Source organism: Dermacentor andersoni, chromosome 10 (assembly GCF_023375885.2).
Source record: "Dermacentor andersoni chromosome 10, qqDerAnde1_hic_scaffold, whole genome shotgun sequence".
Lineage (NCBI taxonomy): Eukaryota > Metazoa > Arthropoda > Arachnida > Ixodida > Ixodidae > Dermacentor > Dermacentor andersoni.
In genome coordinates, this window is record NC_092823.1 from 77,738,213 (window position 1) to 77,754,957 (window position 16,745).

The 16,745-nt window shown below is 45.1% G+C and overlaps 1 long non-coding RNA gene across 3 annotated transcripts in view; it reads left to right on the top strand.

Annotated features, from left to right (window-relative positions):
• LOC129380691 (uncharacterized) overlaps window positions 1-16,535 on the top strand; it is a 45,642-nt gene extending 29,107 nt beyond the window's left edge. For all 3 annotated transcript variants that reach the window (XR_011890568.1, XR_011890567.1, XR_011890569.1), the window contains 3 exons: window positions 5,685-5,777; window positions 12,323-12,424; window positions 16,339-16,535. This is a non-coding gene — a long non-coding RNA (uncharacterized lncRNA). The remainder of the gene's footprint in view (window positions 1-5,684; window positions 5,778-12,322; window positions 12,425-16,338) is intronic.
• The last annotated feature ends 210 nt before the right edge of the window (window positions 16,536-16,745 follow it).

Sequence of the window (16,745 nt, forward strand, 5' to 3'; positions counted from 1 at the left end):
ATATGGAAAACTGCAATAGGATCTCTGCAGATGCTGAGAACACTGATTACACCACGTAGAGGCTTGGCTTCGGACTTGCCCTGAAGGCACCGGTAACGAGGTGAATGCCTAAATGACGAACAGGGTCCAGCATTTTCAAGGCACTTGGCGTAGCTGACTGATATTATATGCACACTGTAAAAGTTTGCGCGGAGACACAAGGACAAGTCGAGAAGAAACAAGGACCAGCGCTATGCATCACCGGAGCCGTATTCTGAAGGTGTACATACGAGGCTCTCGTGTAAGATTCTAAGGCACTTCTCAGTACCCCAAGTTGTGTGACAGAACTTTTAGTAGGTTCATCATTCTTAGGCATATTTCTTTTATGTATTTTATGTGGGGTATAAAAGTTATCCTCGAGCATGGTATTGCACTCAATAATTTGTGCCCGCTCTTCACAAGCAGACGTTCTTTATTAAACTCTATGCTTGGCTGTGGAACCAAGCCCCTCTTCGAGAAAAGAACGCACGTATTCTTTGTAGCATTTACACTAAATAAATTTTCGTCCGCCGAGCTAGGAAGCTTGTTTAGACTGACCTGGACTTGTCGCTCGCAAATTGCAAGGTTACAAGACTTAACACCGATTTGGACGTCGTCTACATAAATTGAGTAAAAGATTGTACGCGGTATTAATGAGCGCAATGAATTCATTGTCACAATGAATAGCCTGCAGCTAAGCACCTCACCTTGAGAAACGCCGGTCTTCTGGATGAACGGTCTAGACATAGCAGCGCCAACTCTCACACGGGCGGTGCGTTTAGAGATAGCCGTGGATTATGCTTAACATGTTTCTGCTGATTCGCATTGAAGAGAGATACGGTAAAATTACATATCGCCAGGCAGTGTCGTAGGCTTTTCCCAACTCTAAAGATACTGTCAAGAAAAATTGTGTATAAACGCATCTCTTATATTGGGCTCTATGAGGAGAAGGTGATCTGCTGTTAACCTATCTTCCCCGAAACCGCACTGGTAAAGGTGTAATAATTTGTTGGTTTCTAACTTGTAAATTATGCGCCGCTTTGTCATCTTTCTGAAGAGCTTGTCAGTACTATCGGTGCGTATCTACTGGCTAAGGATGGTTCTTTTCCCTCCTTAAGGATAGGAATTATAATGGCTTCCTTCCAAGAAGACAGAATGTACCCTGCTCTCCATATTGCACTAAACAATAGGAGGAGTTTGTGTATCTATGTGGTTGATCATTTCATATGAGATGCGATCAGGTCCTGGTGCAGACTGATTGCAGGAGATCAGTGCAGCGCACAATCCAGCCATGCTGAAACAGATGTGCCCCTCAGTGGGCCTACATTTGCGATCGAGTGGTTTTCTTTTTATTGGCTCTTTGTGTATTAAGAATGTTTGTGAGTAATGTGCAGAACCATATATAAGTTCAGAGTTGGGCCCCAAGAGAATTCACTTGATCTTCCCTTGGTTATGCACAAACGGTATCGAGTGTGTCTGCCTTTCTTTTATCTTCGTCAGCTTGTCGCAAGCTTTCTTGTCATCTGTATATGAGTTCCTTCCTTTGAAGTACTTCTCCCAGGTTTCCCTTTTCGCCTGTCTGCATGTTCTTCTTCCCTGCGACTAAATGCGCTTGAAGCTAATAAAGTTTTCTACAATTCGAGCCTCTCGCATAAGATCCCAATCTTTCGTTTGGACTTTACGCACCTTCCTGCATCCCTCATTCCACCAAGGGACGCGTCGCTTGTGATACGATCCATTTGTTTACAGGATGGACTTTGAAGCAGCATCAATAAGAAAAGCTGTCGAGTACGCCACTGCGTCATCCCTGCTCAAGGTTACGATGTCATCTCGCTTCAAACGTGTACATTCTCGAAAACTGTTCTAGTCGGCTGTGTGGAGTTGCCGTCTGGGCTTATGCGGAATATATTCTACATGTTTCGGGAGGTTCAATACTATTTGAAAATGATCACTTCCGCATGCATTTGTGATCAGCCTCCAAACTAAATACGGCATCATAACTGCGGAGGCTATGGTTAAATCTATAGAAGAATATATGTTATGTGTGGTAGCACAGAAGGTGGGATCTTTCTTCGTGAAGAGAACCGCACCAGATAAAAAAAATAGTTTTTAATCACAGGGCCTCTTGCGTCGCAGCGCGGATCTCTCCAAAGAGCGTTATGGCATTTAGGTCTCTTGTTAATGTGTATTGCTCCAACCGGGGAACTGATCTATTAGCTTCTCAATCTCCGTAGACTCCAGAAGAAATCCAGGTGGGACATAAAGAAAGCAGACGGTCACAAGCCCATCAAACAGTATAACTTGAATAGCTACTGCCTCTAACTTTTTTTGTGGGCGTAGGTTTCGGGGCAAGCAACTGACTTCTGTGTTATGACTGTCACACCACTAGATGCGGCGAGGTCATCCTTGCGGTCTTCTTGTAAAATGGGATATTGGTTCAGAACTTTTGTTGAGGAGGATTTCAGATCTGTTACTTGTATGCCGAACAGCCCTGGTTGAAGTTCGTATAGGAGCTCTTTAATCTCATCTAAATTATTCATACGCCCTCTGATATTCCACTGGATTATTAGGTTAACCATTTTCGAAAGAAATAAGGTTATCTGCGTACAAGGTAATTATAGCTTTGTGAATCTTTTCTAGGAGCTGTAACCCGAGCCTCTTCTTTTATTGAGCGGTCAAGTGATCCGCGTTGCTCCTTCGACGCTGTCAACGTCGAGGAGCATTGTGTAGTGCCCCTTACCTCGAAAAATGCGCGGGATGCTGCTTGTGTAAACTTCGTGACCTTGCTTGAGACCTCGCCACGCGTGAAGAGGCTCCCGGACCCGACAGCTGAGAGTTTGATGGGCCCTGTTGGCGCAGTAGATTATCCACTGCCGCCAAAGGCACAGGTGGTACAACCGCCGGCTCATTCTGCGTCGGCCGAAGGGGTGCCTGAGGCTGCAGTGGTGCTGCCCCTTTACGCGCCGCATCAGAGTATCTTGTGCCTTTCGGGAATGACATGCGTTTTCGTGTTTTCTCGAATAAAATGTTACCTTTCACTTTCAATGCAATGATGTCCTTTTTTGCCGAGACGGGCAGGGGCGCGAGTACGTGGCATGCCTGCCATCGCAGTTCACACAATGACGTGCATTTTTGAAGCTTTCGGAAGAGAGGTCATTCGACCAGCACTTGGGATAATTGAGCTCATCTCGGCATGTTTTTGAACCGTGACCATATCTCCAGCAATTAAAACATCGTCCAAGGTTGGGAATATATGGGCGTATTCAGATCTTCGTGCAGCTTGTTGCGAGCATTCCGTGCAGAATGCTAGATCTACATACTCTGTACTTGGTCTGTGTTTCCTTGTTCTCTTGTTTAATCTTAATTCTCTGAACGTTGAGGACCTCCTGGTCTTTCCAGCACTCTATGGCTCAGCATCGTTCAAGCAAGTCATCCTTTGATACCACTCCTAGAACAGTTCTAATCGAACGTTGGGTAGTCACAGCGATGGCGACGTTCACAAAATTTTCAAGTTGGATGGTTTTTCATGCCGGATGGTATCTCGGACCTCAATAAGTAGATCGCCACTTACCATTTTCGTGACTTTATTGCCCATCCCTAGAGTATCTGCTAGACATTTCGCAACTAGGAACGGGGGTAACTTTCTTACTGATTTTCGTGACCCATCGCTTTTGAGAGATGGAAAGGCGGAAACGTTTCCTTGCTCTGTACAGAAAATGTTTAAGTCGGCATCGGTGTGCCCTATTTTCAGAGAACAATCGGGTATCAATAGAGAGAAATGCGTAGAGATAAAATTCGGTCTGTGTTCGTCAGTTGTGGCAGCCACCCATCATCTATCTCAACAAGGGGACGCTACAGGACTTAAGAAAAAAGAAGCTTGCAAGCGCCAGCTGTACGCACCCGCTGTAACCTAATGGGGTGCATCCCAATGTAGGGTAGAGAACGCACAGTTAACCCAGGCCACCAAGTAATGGGAACGGAAGTGATGGAAAAGAGAAGGTGACAGGAATGCCAGAAAGAAGGCAGGAAAGTGAAAAGATCAATGAAGGTGACAGGAAAAGGGGACGGCCGATTTCCCCCGGGCGGGTCAGTCCGGAGGTGCCGCCTGTGTGAAGAAGAGGCCAGAGAGGTCTGTTGCCTCCGCTGGCGAGGCCTTAAACATCTGCACACCTGTCATCGGTTGAACCCCCAGGATCCTCCTTTCCCCAAACACGGTAATGCTACGCACGGTACTCGCGGAAGGGGCCAACCCCCATGTGCTCAGGGATGAAGTTTGGTGCCTTTAAGGTTGTTTCATCAGCGCACTACATGCAGATGAAACTTCGAAGCTAAGCGCCTTTGCGTGAATAACAGGTTGTGGATGCGGGTCACACATTGCAAACTTTTCTTCCCATATCAAGAAATAATTACACCTCGAAATATAATTACTGAACGTGGTGCATATCGGTAGAAAAACACAAACACCTCAAATGCCAGGGAAGGTAATTTAGAGTCTTCCGAAGGCCAAAGTTCATGTACAATTACAAAGTTGAGTTTGAGAAATTGAGTTTAGAGCTCCTAATTTACACATGAGCTTTGGCCTCCGTAGGCGGCTAAAGCAAGCTACGCACAAGAAGCGGTTGGAGCAAGCGGAATATTAAAGCACACTGTGCTTGAAGGTCCACATTTGTAACGCGCATCGGAGATGGTGTATAGGATACTCTTTTGCTGTTGATGTTCAAAAGCTGAAGAACATCCTCAGTTTACTTTTGGAAACGCGCAAATGGAATTTTTTCAGCTACTAACACGATGACCTCTGTGCCCCCTTGCTTACTTTAGTCTTACAGTAATATCTCCTAAGAATACAACGAAAGTTTAAATATTATACTATTAGTAATCGTGCTTAATGTGCACCAACAAATAAAGCTTAAACAAAATAAATAAAAGATAGTTGCAATGTTCTAAAACTAATTAGCAAACTTCTTTGAAAGTGGTATTCTACGTAACTACAGTGTTTCTTGGTAGGACCTGACGTAGACACTTATTTCTTTACATGCCTAAGCATACTGACATAAAATTAGACAAGAGGATGTTTTCCCACATGTTAGGCGTATAACATACGCAACCACATCCGTTCTGTTTCAGTCGGTCCAACCCAGACAACGCACCAACAGAACCACTGAAGTACTTTGAAACTCTACAACATTATACCGATAGCAAGAGACACTCCCCCCCCCCCCCCCCCCCACCAAACCATTCCCTTATCCGAGATGACACCGCGTGCCAACAGCTACAAACTTATTCCCGTGTCAATTTTACCTTCACATCTTCCACAGCACACAATATCCCTCATACTCTGCCTACTAAGGAGCAAAGCCCAAAGAATAATACTGTACCTGGCAATGCCCACACCTACCGGGCTACTCCCGTATTCCTTTACCTTCCTGCTGGCAGACTGCGCTGACCAACCTAGACCAGCAGAAGCAGCGATGGCTGATCCATCGGGCACGCGGAGTGGCGCGCGTCAATGGGGCCCTGAAATGAGGGCTCTACCGTACGAGGAAGCCACACCACGTCATTAACAATAAACGTTCTCTCTCTCTCTCCCTCCCTCTCTCTTACGCTGTCTTTTATTACGCTATGTGTTAAACTATATATGATCCATTAATATACTATGCTTCTTTCAGGTGTTCCGGAAGCCCTCCCAGACATGAATTACACATTATTATATTCAGATTACCAAGATTGCCTGATTCTTGCAATAACAGGCATAGCCAATCGTAAGCAGAATCTTTCCTTTTTCTTTGTTTATAAAGCCAGGACACACGCGTAGACGCATGGATGAATGGATGGATGCTGTGAGCGACCGCTTTGAAACGGTGCGGTGGGTTGCGCCGCCATCGAGCCCGCCGATAAACGCGTCACTTGGTGGCGGCCTTGCTAAGCGTACTCCGGGAAGGGCCTAGTTTTCTGCGTCGCTGCTGGAGCGTCCCTATTTGATTCACGTTTTCGGTGTCAAATAAGCAACACGCGTCGCATGTGTGTAGTGGCCGAAGTTTGAAAGCATGTTGAAGATCAATGGTTGTTTGGTGAAGTCCTCAAATACCAACGAAACCTCGCCGGTGACATGGTTCGGCTCCTTACCCACAAGGCCTCGTGAGTGGTAGCGACACAAGCAATAAATCGTCGCATTTTGGGCGGGAAGCTTTTGGATTTCACGCTTTCTTTTTGTCATGCCGGTGTTGGTTACAATCCGCTATGTCGGCACGGGTAATCGAGAAAGTTGGTCTCGGCGTACAAATATGCAGGGTGCTTCAGCGAACGTTCTCAAAATATTTTAAAGGTTGCCTGTGACATATAGCTCAATTTTAGTTTATGAGCCGGTCTACTCGAAGCGGCGGACACAACTTGCAAAAAACATAGAAATGCAAAATGGAGTAATTATGACGGTTTCACCAACTAACTTTCTAGCTACTGATCTTAGCTACTCATCTTGTAACCCATATTATAATTTTCTTTTGTGCTTCAGTGCATGAAACGATGTTCTGTTAACAAATCAACTGGAACGCCACTGCATTTCTCCGCAAAGTTCGGGAATTTATATCTCGAAACTGGTGCCATCTTTAAAATTCGTTCCAAGTGGATCCGCCTTGCGAACTCCACGGCTAGAATTTGTAAATTGCAGTATTGGCCATAAGGTAATTAGTCAAAACTTAATTAGCGAACTTTTATTATTTATTCGATTTTCAATCTCAATTTTGGTGCAAGTATTCTCCGCCGCTTCGAGTAGACCAGCTGATGAACTAGAATTGTGATGTCTTCCACAGGCAACCAATAAAGATTTTTTAAAGTGTTCGCTGAAACACCCTGTATTTTGGTTCCCTTTGAACACAGGGCAGCATGGGGTTTGAAGGAATTTCGCTTGTGTTTCGAATGCCGCTGTACGCATCTATCGTTTGCTACTTCTTTGTCGTATTGCTCCAGGTAGGGTTCAGGACTGCACTAGCGCATCGTGTTGCGTGTTAAAGGTGCTGATGCTTGCAAGCACTGATTTTGTTGGTTTTATGCGGCCCGTGAAGTCGTCGCACCAGCTGTGACGCTGTTGATGTTTTTGTATCTGTTCTTACGTGGCTTCGGGAATGTTGAACCGCTGCTAGTTCATGCAGAGTTTTTGCTGATTTTTGAAGCATGACAGTTTCACATCGCCTTGTTTGTAACGGCTTTATATCACGGTGTATTTTATCGGAATGTTTTTATAACAGGCTTAATGAAAATGCTTCTTTGACAGCTTGCTTTCTCTCGGCCGACGAAATTGTCAATATTGTGGTTGCTCAGAAAATGTGTTAAAAATGGCACAGCTCAACGCCAGGAACGCTCTAAGTTGCTGGATATTGTACCGCTGTTCGACTTTCGCTGAAAAATTTGCGTCATCATTGTGAAGTCATTACAGCTTGTTACTGTCTGAGTAGGTTTACCACGCGGAGTCGTTAATTTGTTTCACAGCTGAGTTATTTTGCATATACAATTTGCATCAACTTTAATTTTTTTCAATATCTTTTGAGATGTTGTGGCTTCCTTCATCCATAACATCCGAAAAACATTCATAATTTGGTAAGGCATCAGCTTTTTACACTTCCGAGCGAGTAATTAAGCCATCTCGAAATTGCGCATACTGCCACGGGCAAGGTTAGTTCGTCGACGCACGCAGCGTAATTGCATGGGCCGTTCAGCGCTAACGCACGCTTTTATTGGCCAGTGCTTTTGGCCGAAGTTCGTTTACCAAGGTACACATTTACATTCATCATCATCATCATCATCAGCCTGATTATGCCCACTACAGGGCAAAGGCCTCTCCCATACTTCTCTAACTACCCTGGTCATGTACTAATTGTGGCCATGTCGTCCCTGCAAACTTCTTAATCTCATCCGCCCACCTAACTTTCTGCCGCCCCTTGCTACGCTTCCCTTCCCTTGGAATCCAGTCCGCAACCCTTCATGACCATCGGTTATCTTCCCTCCTCATTACCTGTCCTGCCCATGCCCATTTCTTTTTCTTGATTTCAACTAAGATGTCATTAACTCGCGTTTGTTCCCTCACCCAATCTCCTCTTTTCTTATCCCTTAACATTACACCCATAATTCTTCTTTCCATAGCCCGTTGCGTCGTCCTCAATTTAAGTAGAACCCTTGTCGTAAGCCTCCAGGTTTCTGCCCCGTAGGTAAGTACTGGTAAGACACAGCTATTATACACTTTTCTCTTGAGGGATAATGGCAACCTGCTGTTCATGATCTGAGAATGCCCGCCAAACGCACCCCAGCCCATTCTTATTCTGATTATTTCCCTCTCATGATCCGGATCCCCCGTCACTACCTGCCCAAGTAGATGTATTCCCTTACCACTTCCAGTGCCTCGCTACCTATTGTAAATTGATGTTCTCTTCCGAGTCTGTTAAACATTACTTTAGTTTTCTGCATATTAATTTTTAGACCCACTCTCCTGCTTTGCCTCTCCAGGTGAGTGAGCATGCATTGTAATTGGTCCCATGAGTTACTAAGCAAGGCAATATCATCAGCGAATCGCAAGTTACTAAGGCATTCTCCAATAACTTTTATCCCCAATTCTTCCCAATCCAGGTCTCTGAATACCTCCTGTAAACACGCTGTGAGTAGCATTGGAGAGATCGTATCTCCTAGCCTGACGCCTTTCTTTATTGGGATTTTGTTGCTTTTTTATGGAGGACTATGGTGGCTGTGGAGCCGCTATAGATATCTTTCAGTATTTTTACATACGGCTCGTCTACATCCTGATTCCGTAATGCCTCCGTGACTGCTGAGGTTTCGACTGAATCAAACGCTTTTTCGTTATCTATGAAAGCTATATATAAGGGTTGGTTATATTCCGCACATTTCTCTATCACCTGATTGATAGTGTGAATATGGTCTATTGTTGAGTAGCCTTTACGGAATCCTGCCTGGTCCTTTGCTTGACGGAAGTCTAATGTGTTCCTGATTCTATTTGCGATTACCTTAGTAAATAGTTTGTAGGAAACTGATAGTAAGCTCATCGGTATATAATTTTCCGAGTCTTTGCCGTCCCCTTTCTAATGGATTAGGATTATGTTAGCGTTCTTCCAAGATTCCGGTACGCTCGAAGTCATGAGGCATTGCGTATACAGGGTGGCCAGTTTCTCTAGAACAATCTGTCCACCATCCTTCAACAAATCTGCTGTTACCTGATCCTCCCCAGCTGCTTTCCCCCTTCGCATAGCTCCCAAGGCTTTCTTTACTTCTTCCGGCGTTACTTGTGCGATTTCGAATTCCTCTAGACTATTCTCTCTTCCATTATCGTCGTGGGTGCCACTGATACTGTATAAATCTCTATAGAACTCCTCAGCCACTTGAACTATCTCATCCATATTGGTAATAATATTGCCGGCTTTGTCTCTTAACACATACATCTGATTCTTGCCAATTCCTAGTTTCTTCTTCACTGCTTTTAAGCTTCCTCCGTTCCTGAGAGCATGTTCAATTCTATCCATATTATACTTCCTTAGCGTGGCCAGTTCTCCTAGAACAATCTGCCCACCATCCTTCAACAAATCTGCTGTTACCTGATCGTCGCCAGCTGCCTTGCCCCTTTGCATAGCTCCCAAGGCTTGCTTTACTTCTTGCGGCGTTACTTGTAGGATGTCAAATTCCTCTAGACTATTCTCTCGTACATTATCGTCGCGGGGGCCACTGGTACTGTATAAATATGTATAGAACTGCTCAGCCACTTGAACTATCTTATCCATATTAGTAATGATATTGACGGCTTCGTCTCTTAGCGCATAGATCTGATTATTGGCTATTCCTAGTTTCTTTTTCACTGCTTTTTGGCTTCCTCCCTTTCTGAGAGCGTGCTAAATTTTATCCATATTGTGCTTCCTTAAGTCAGCTGTCTTACGCTTGTTGATTAACTTCGAAAGTTCTGCCAGTTCTATTCTAGCTGTAGGGTTAAAGGCTTTCATACAGTGGCGTTTCTTCATCAGATATTTCGTCTCCTGCGATAGCTTACTGGTATTCTGTCTAACGGAGTTACCACCGACTTCTATTGCACACTTCTTAATGATGCCCATAAGGTTGTCCTTCATTGCTTCAACACTAAGGTCCTCTTCCTGAGTTAAAGCCGAATTCTTGTTTTGTATCTTGATCTGGAATTCCTCTATTTTCCCTCTTACCGCTAACTGATTGATCGGCTTCTTATGTACCAGTTTCTTCCGTTCTCTCCTCAGGTCTAGGCTAATTCGAGTTCTTACCATCCTATGGTCACTGCATGCAGCGCACCTTGCTGAGCACGTCCACATCTTGTATGATGCAAGGGTTAGCGCAGAGTATGAAGTCTATTTCATTTCTAGTCTCGCCGTTCGGGCTCCTCCATGTACACTTTGGGCTATCCCGTTTGCGGAAAAAGGTAATTATTATCCGCATATTATTCTGTTCCGCGAACTCTACTAATAACTCTCCCCTGCTATTCCTAGTGTCTATGCCATATTCGCCCACTGCCTTGTCTCCAGCCTCCTCCTTGCCTACCTTGGCATTGAAGTCGCCCATCAGTATAGTGTATTTTGTTTTCACTCTACCCATCGCCGATTCCACGTCTTCATAGAAGCTTTCGACTTCCTGGTCATCGTGACTGGATGTATGGGCGTAGACCTGTACAACCTTCATTTTGTACCTCTTAAGTTTCTCAACAAGACCTGCCACCCTCTCGTTAACGTTATAGGATGCCTGTATGTTACCAGCTATATTCTTATTAATCAGGAATCCGACTCCTAGTTCTCGTCCCTCCGCTAAGCCCCGGTAGCACAGGACGTGCCCGTTTTTTAGCACTGTATATACTTCTTTTGGCCTCCTAACTTCACTGAGCCCTAATATATCCCATTTACTGCCCTCTAGTTCCTCCAATAGCACTGCTAGACTCGCCTCACTAGATAACGTTCTAGCGTTAAACGTTGCCGGGTTCAAATTCCAATGGCAGCCTGTGCTTTTGTTCATACCTTCCAGTATTTGGGCTTCTTGAGTTCTAGCAGGACAGTTTGAGCAATCAGTGTTGTAGGCTCCACCGCAGAGGCAGCACAAGTCTGATTCGGCCAAGCAGTCACTAGTGGAGTGGCTCCCGCCGCAGGCGCAACAGCGTAGGCTGGATTTCCAATCACCAATGCTATGACCATAGCGCCAACAATTGCGACATTGTAAAGGACGCGAGGCAAGTGGGTCCACTCTAAAGATTAGAGGCCAGATTTTTATTTCAATAGAGCAAGATCTACCTGCAAACGGGGAAATTACTGACTCAGTGGGGACACGTGTTTTGTGCATAATTTTTTGAATTGGTAAAAAGCGATTACCCCAGCCGCGGAGACTTTTCTAGAGTCTCTGCCAGACTTACATGGGAACCCATACCACGTACTATTCCTTTAGTGCAGCCAAGATGCGGAGGGATGAAGGTACTCATTTGCATCGATGCAAATGATGAGCACAAAGTAGGACATATGCGCACGGCTGGTCTGGTGAACGGCAAACAAGCCCACCTCTGCCATATTGTCGTACATCAGTGATGTGCAAATAGTGATTTGTGGCCACCTGAAGTACCGCCGGCACTGCCTTTGGGTTGTTGAGCAGGATAGCTCCTCCATGCAAAGGCACCAGCGCCACAGGAATGCTGCACACCCCACTACGAAAGAAAGCTTCAAGAGGCATTTGATGAGGTGGTAGGGAGGCCGGCCAACGCGGAGATCACCCCGGGCCGTCCCCTGAAGAATTTTTAGGCATTTGTGGCACTATATTCATATCAGACAATATCAATTTCTCTCAAAACACTTCTTGGCACCTACAAAACTGGATTAAATCCACCCAACACTTAGCCAAAACCCCGAGAGCTCACTGTTGCTATCCGAATCAGGGAAGGCAGCCAAGATACATATCCTTATTTTTTTTCCACAACCCTTCTATAGCTGCCTTGTACCGCTTGCTGCGCACCTGCTGCATGTCGTTCTACCTGGTGTAATATGCAACTCCACTGCGAAATGTACACGTATCGATGCTACGCGGCGCGCATGTCACATTGCGTGTGTACTCGCGCGCTAGGACGCGCTTATAGGGCATTTTTCCGCTGCATGCTAGCAAGCGCTAGCGCGGATCATAATAAAGCGAGCCTTTGGAAAGTGAATGCCTTCAACAAACTCCTTCAAAAGCCCCAATGAGGCATTGATGTATATCTGATAGATGACGACACAGCTCTTTCTGGAATGTAATTGATTAATTGAAGTTCTACCATTTCTTTTAGGAACTAATTGTACATCTGAAGAAAGAAGAACAATCACGGAACGAGCTGCCTTACAAGAACGTGATCTAGAGGAAGACACCCAGGTTACAGAGAAAAAGAAAGGTTATTACGCCGCATGGTCTCAACACGGGAGCTCCATACATACGTAGCAAACACACTATGGAAATTGCGGGAAATTGTGCAGTGGGCTAGTTGGTTCGACAACACTGTTGCGCAGAGCGACGAAGGGAAGGTACTTAACCGAGAAAACAACACACGACACAGGAGCGCGAACGGTCAAGAGAGTTGATAGTTCGCGTTCAGGTGTTGTGTGTTATTTTCTTGCTTAAGTCCTGTTCCTTCGTTGCTCTGCGCAACAGCGTTAGTCACATGATATAAAGCTTGAAACCTAAGCCACAAAAGTGTAATAGCTGCAGGACATACATAAGCAGAGCTGCTAGAACACACTGCAAGCTTTGGCTTGGCTAAATATAGACAACTGCCTCCCCTGCCAGTTGTTAACCTTCAGATCTACTTCTGCAACTTCCTCTGACCAGTGAGAGTTACTATTACATCATTGAGCGAGGGGTAAACTTAAGTACGTGAAGTCTTTCTTCAACTGAATGCCTGCCAAGTGAGTTGGCATGATACACATAGAACGAGCCAAAACCCTGAACTGTTCTCAAAGATTACTGCCACACCAGAAGCTCAACAAAACCATTGCGTTATGACAAGGGCCGTGAATACACTTTTATGTCATCACAGAGAAGGCTATCTATGGATTATATTTTCACCGCCTCCCGCAAACAAATTTCTGCTGCCCTCATAGACATATTGCTTCCTGTTCCCCATTATCGTGCGCCTTGCTTGGAATGTTATTACCTAGACGCCTGTCCATCGAGTGACTATTCCTCCAGGGATCAAACTTTTTTTTCTTTAGGTTACATTCGGCAACTGTTCCTGTCAAAACCTGGTTGGAAAAAAGGGACTCTGTCATGCCGTCGTCAGTACACTGTGGTTTGTGTCCACATGCTGAAACGATTGATCACTGTTTTGCGGATTGTAGGGAAGCCGTGTTCTTCTCGGGCATTCTCCAAAGAACACTCAAGAAAGATTTAGATGTCACGCCATACACAATTCGTTTCCTAGCTTTTAATGATCTCTATGACCCACCATATGACATGTTCACATTGCTCGGCTTACATAGCCTTTTGCGGAGTAGAATGTGCGACGGACAGGCTAACCTACCGCGAAGCATTCGGTCGCTTTTCAGGAATCTTTTTATATTCGTAGTGCGTACGCTGTGGAAGAAATAGCGCCGGACTACATGCCATCATTGACGGTAGAACGTGTTTGCCTGACTTTTGAATGACTTTTCAGTCACCTGAAATTTCTGTAGCGCTTTGGTACTTTTGTTTTGCTGCAAATTCTGCTCTCACGTAATAAAGAAAGAAAAAGGAAAGCTGGAGTGGCTCAGTGGTAGAGTGGCTGACTCTGCCGCAGTGGTCAATGGTTTGGTCCCCGCAGGAACTTTTTTGATTATTATTATTCCCGGCTATAGTTGCTATGGACATCGGACATCGGCTGAGGCGTCGGACACCATCGCCTACCGAAACTGCTATTGGAATGATCCCGTAACAGCCTACGCTGCAAATAGAGCGCTAACGTAATATTCTTTTAGATCCATAGCTTCTATATGTCGGTGCGCTCAACCACTATCCACATATACCGGAAAAGGACGAAAGACGAATACTCAGACAATACAGGCGCTGCCTGAAAACTGAACGTTCTGTTGCGTTGAAAATATTATACCGACCGCGTTCAAAATTGTTTTAAGGTTTCATTAGAGTTAGGCACAGGGAGGGACGCGAAGAACACCTGTGCAAATGAGTTATGTGGCCAGGAGGACACAAAGTTTGATGATAATTGCTGCCGTCAGCAGCCCAATTAACTAAAACATAATAATTAACTTTTTGTTGACAGCAGCAAGTGGGTATGTTTGTACCGAAAAGTTAGAGGCTGTCACGTTTCTACACAGTATCAGTTGGAAGAATTATTCTAGCGTGTCGGTGCTCTGAGATATCCGACTCCGAATTTTAATTCTCGTTCTCATGATTACGCATGCAAGAGAGATACGATCGGCGCAAAGCTCCTCCCCGAAGTGATGCGGCTGTTGCGTGCGACATTTAGTCTGACAGCAGGGCGGATGCATATAGGCAAAGATACCCGCCGTGGTTGCTCAGTGGCGTTAGGTTCCTGAGCACGAGGTCGCTGGATCGAATCCCGGCCACGGCGGCCGCATTCCGATGGGGGCGAAATGCGAAAACAACCGTGGTACTTAGATTTAGGTGCAGGTTAAAGAGCACCAGGTGGTCGAAATTTCCGGAGTCCTCCACTACGGCGTGCCTCATAATCAGAAAGTGGTTTTGGCACGTAAAACCCCATGATTTATATTAATATAGGCAAAGATAATAACTGTTCCCCTTCCACTCTCGGCTGGCAAAGTCAAGATATCGCAGCGCGGTGGGCTGTTCAGTTGTTGCTCTTGATTTAAAGAAAAATTGCAATTCTTGGAGATCAGCACTCACTTTATTTGTGTAGCCCAGACAATCACCATGGCCGCTCGTCTAGCCACCATTACGCCCGCGCACTGCCCTCCGGCTTCTGCACTCGCGCCATTATCTCGGCATGGCTTCTACCGCCATCGTTACAAGCTGCGCGGTGGCGTGTTACGACCGCGGTTCCGGGTTCTTTGATTTTTTATTTCGCCGGCTGAGAGGCGAAAAGGGACGGTTATCCTCTGCGCCTATGCCTCCGGCCCGTTGTCAGATTAAACGCCGCACGCAAGAGCCGCGTCACATCAGGGAGGAGCGTTGCGCCTATCCTCTCTTGCATGCGTAATCATCGAACGGCAATTAAAAGTTGCAGCCGGATATCTCGGAGCACTGATGCTCTAGAAGAATTCTTCCAACTGATACTGTGTAGAAGCACGACTTCCTCTAACTTTTTCGATACAAACATACCCACTTCGTGCAGTCAACAAAAAGTTTATTATTATACTTTAGTTAGTTCGGCTGCTGACAACGATAAGTATCATCTCACTTTGTGTCCCCCTGGCTACATAGCTTACTTGCACAGGTGGTCTTCGCGTGCCTAACAGTGCCTAACTTTACGAAAACTAAAAAGATTAATTTTGAAGATCCTGCATATGCATATACAAACGCATGTGGATGATTGCCTGACGCGCCTCGCAAATCTGGCATGCACGTGCGCCTTTGTTCGTGTGGATATATAATCTTTAATGAAACAATTTTCAGTCATCATGCGTGTTGTCTCAGTCTTTCAGTTGTCAAGCAAGCGCTGTTTGATTTAGGAGTTGTCAGTAAGGAAGCGCCCAAGGGAAGAGAATGCGGGGACAAGTATAGAGAGCACAAGATAGGATAGGCAACTATAGACCAGGCGATTTGATGGCATGTGTATATGCATATCTTTTGAGCAACGACGCTTTAAAAAACCTACATTGCTAATGATGCCCCTAAAGGGGTACCGGGCCCTCAATCTTAGAAGCAGCAAGATGAAACATTAGCTTTTGTATGGTAAAAGGAGCGCTTTCCTCGCCCTGCCCGTGATATTAAGATGACTAATCTTGCCGTATAGATACCGATTGACAATTGCCACTGTGTCGCTAGTTTCAGGGTGACGCCTAAACACCTTGGCTAATTTTATGAAAGATCACTCCATCAGCTTTCATATTAGGGCAATGCGTTCTTCCGGCACAACCAGCTGTGTTCTTACAGTTAGCTTAGCGTTTACACTAACATAGCAAAATCAGTTAAGCTGTGAGCGGACTCTCGCCGGTAAAGCTGTATTTCAGAGGGGAAATATGGCCGAGCACTGGCTTCACTTTTGATGTTAAAAAGCTGTGGGAGCTTCTACTGCAGCAATTTTTTTTCTAAGCCTGCTTGCTTTTGAGGAACACTCGCCGCTGTGTTCTTGAAGCGTCACTTACCACAGCGATTCTGCTCTTCGTTTTACAGGGCATCTTTGTATGGTTCTCCTAACAAATGATACTATAACCACTGGAATGCCGCCTAATTGCGAGACGTTCTACAACGACACGTGTGCAGACAAACCATTTCAGCAAATCTTCAATAATACATGTGACCTAAATGTGACTGGACTAAGTGGTTAGGTTAATAAAGAACCAATAAAAAATTAATTTCAGGCTGCTCCATCTTATGTATCTTACCTTCAGGAGTTACAAACACAAAAAGACAACATACAATGACAAGAAAAGCGTAGGAGGAATTATGAGAATATTTAAAGAAATTTAAAAATTGTAGATAAATCAAAGTAAAAGTGTAAAAAGAAAACAACCGAAGTGATCTGGAGTCGGTTCTTTTTTAGTGTTGTTATACGGTTTAGCGAACGCTGCATGAAAGTT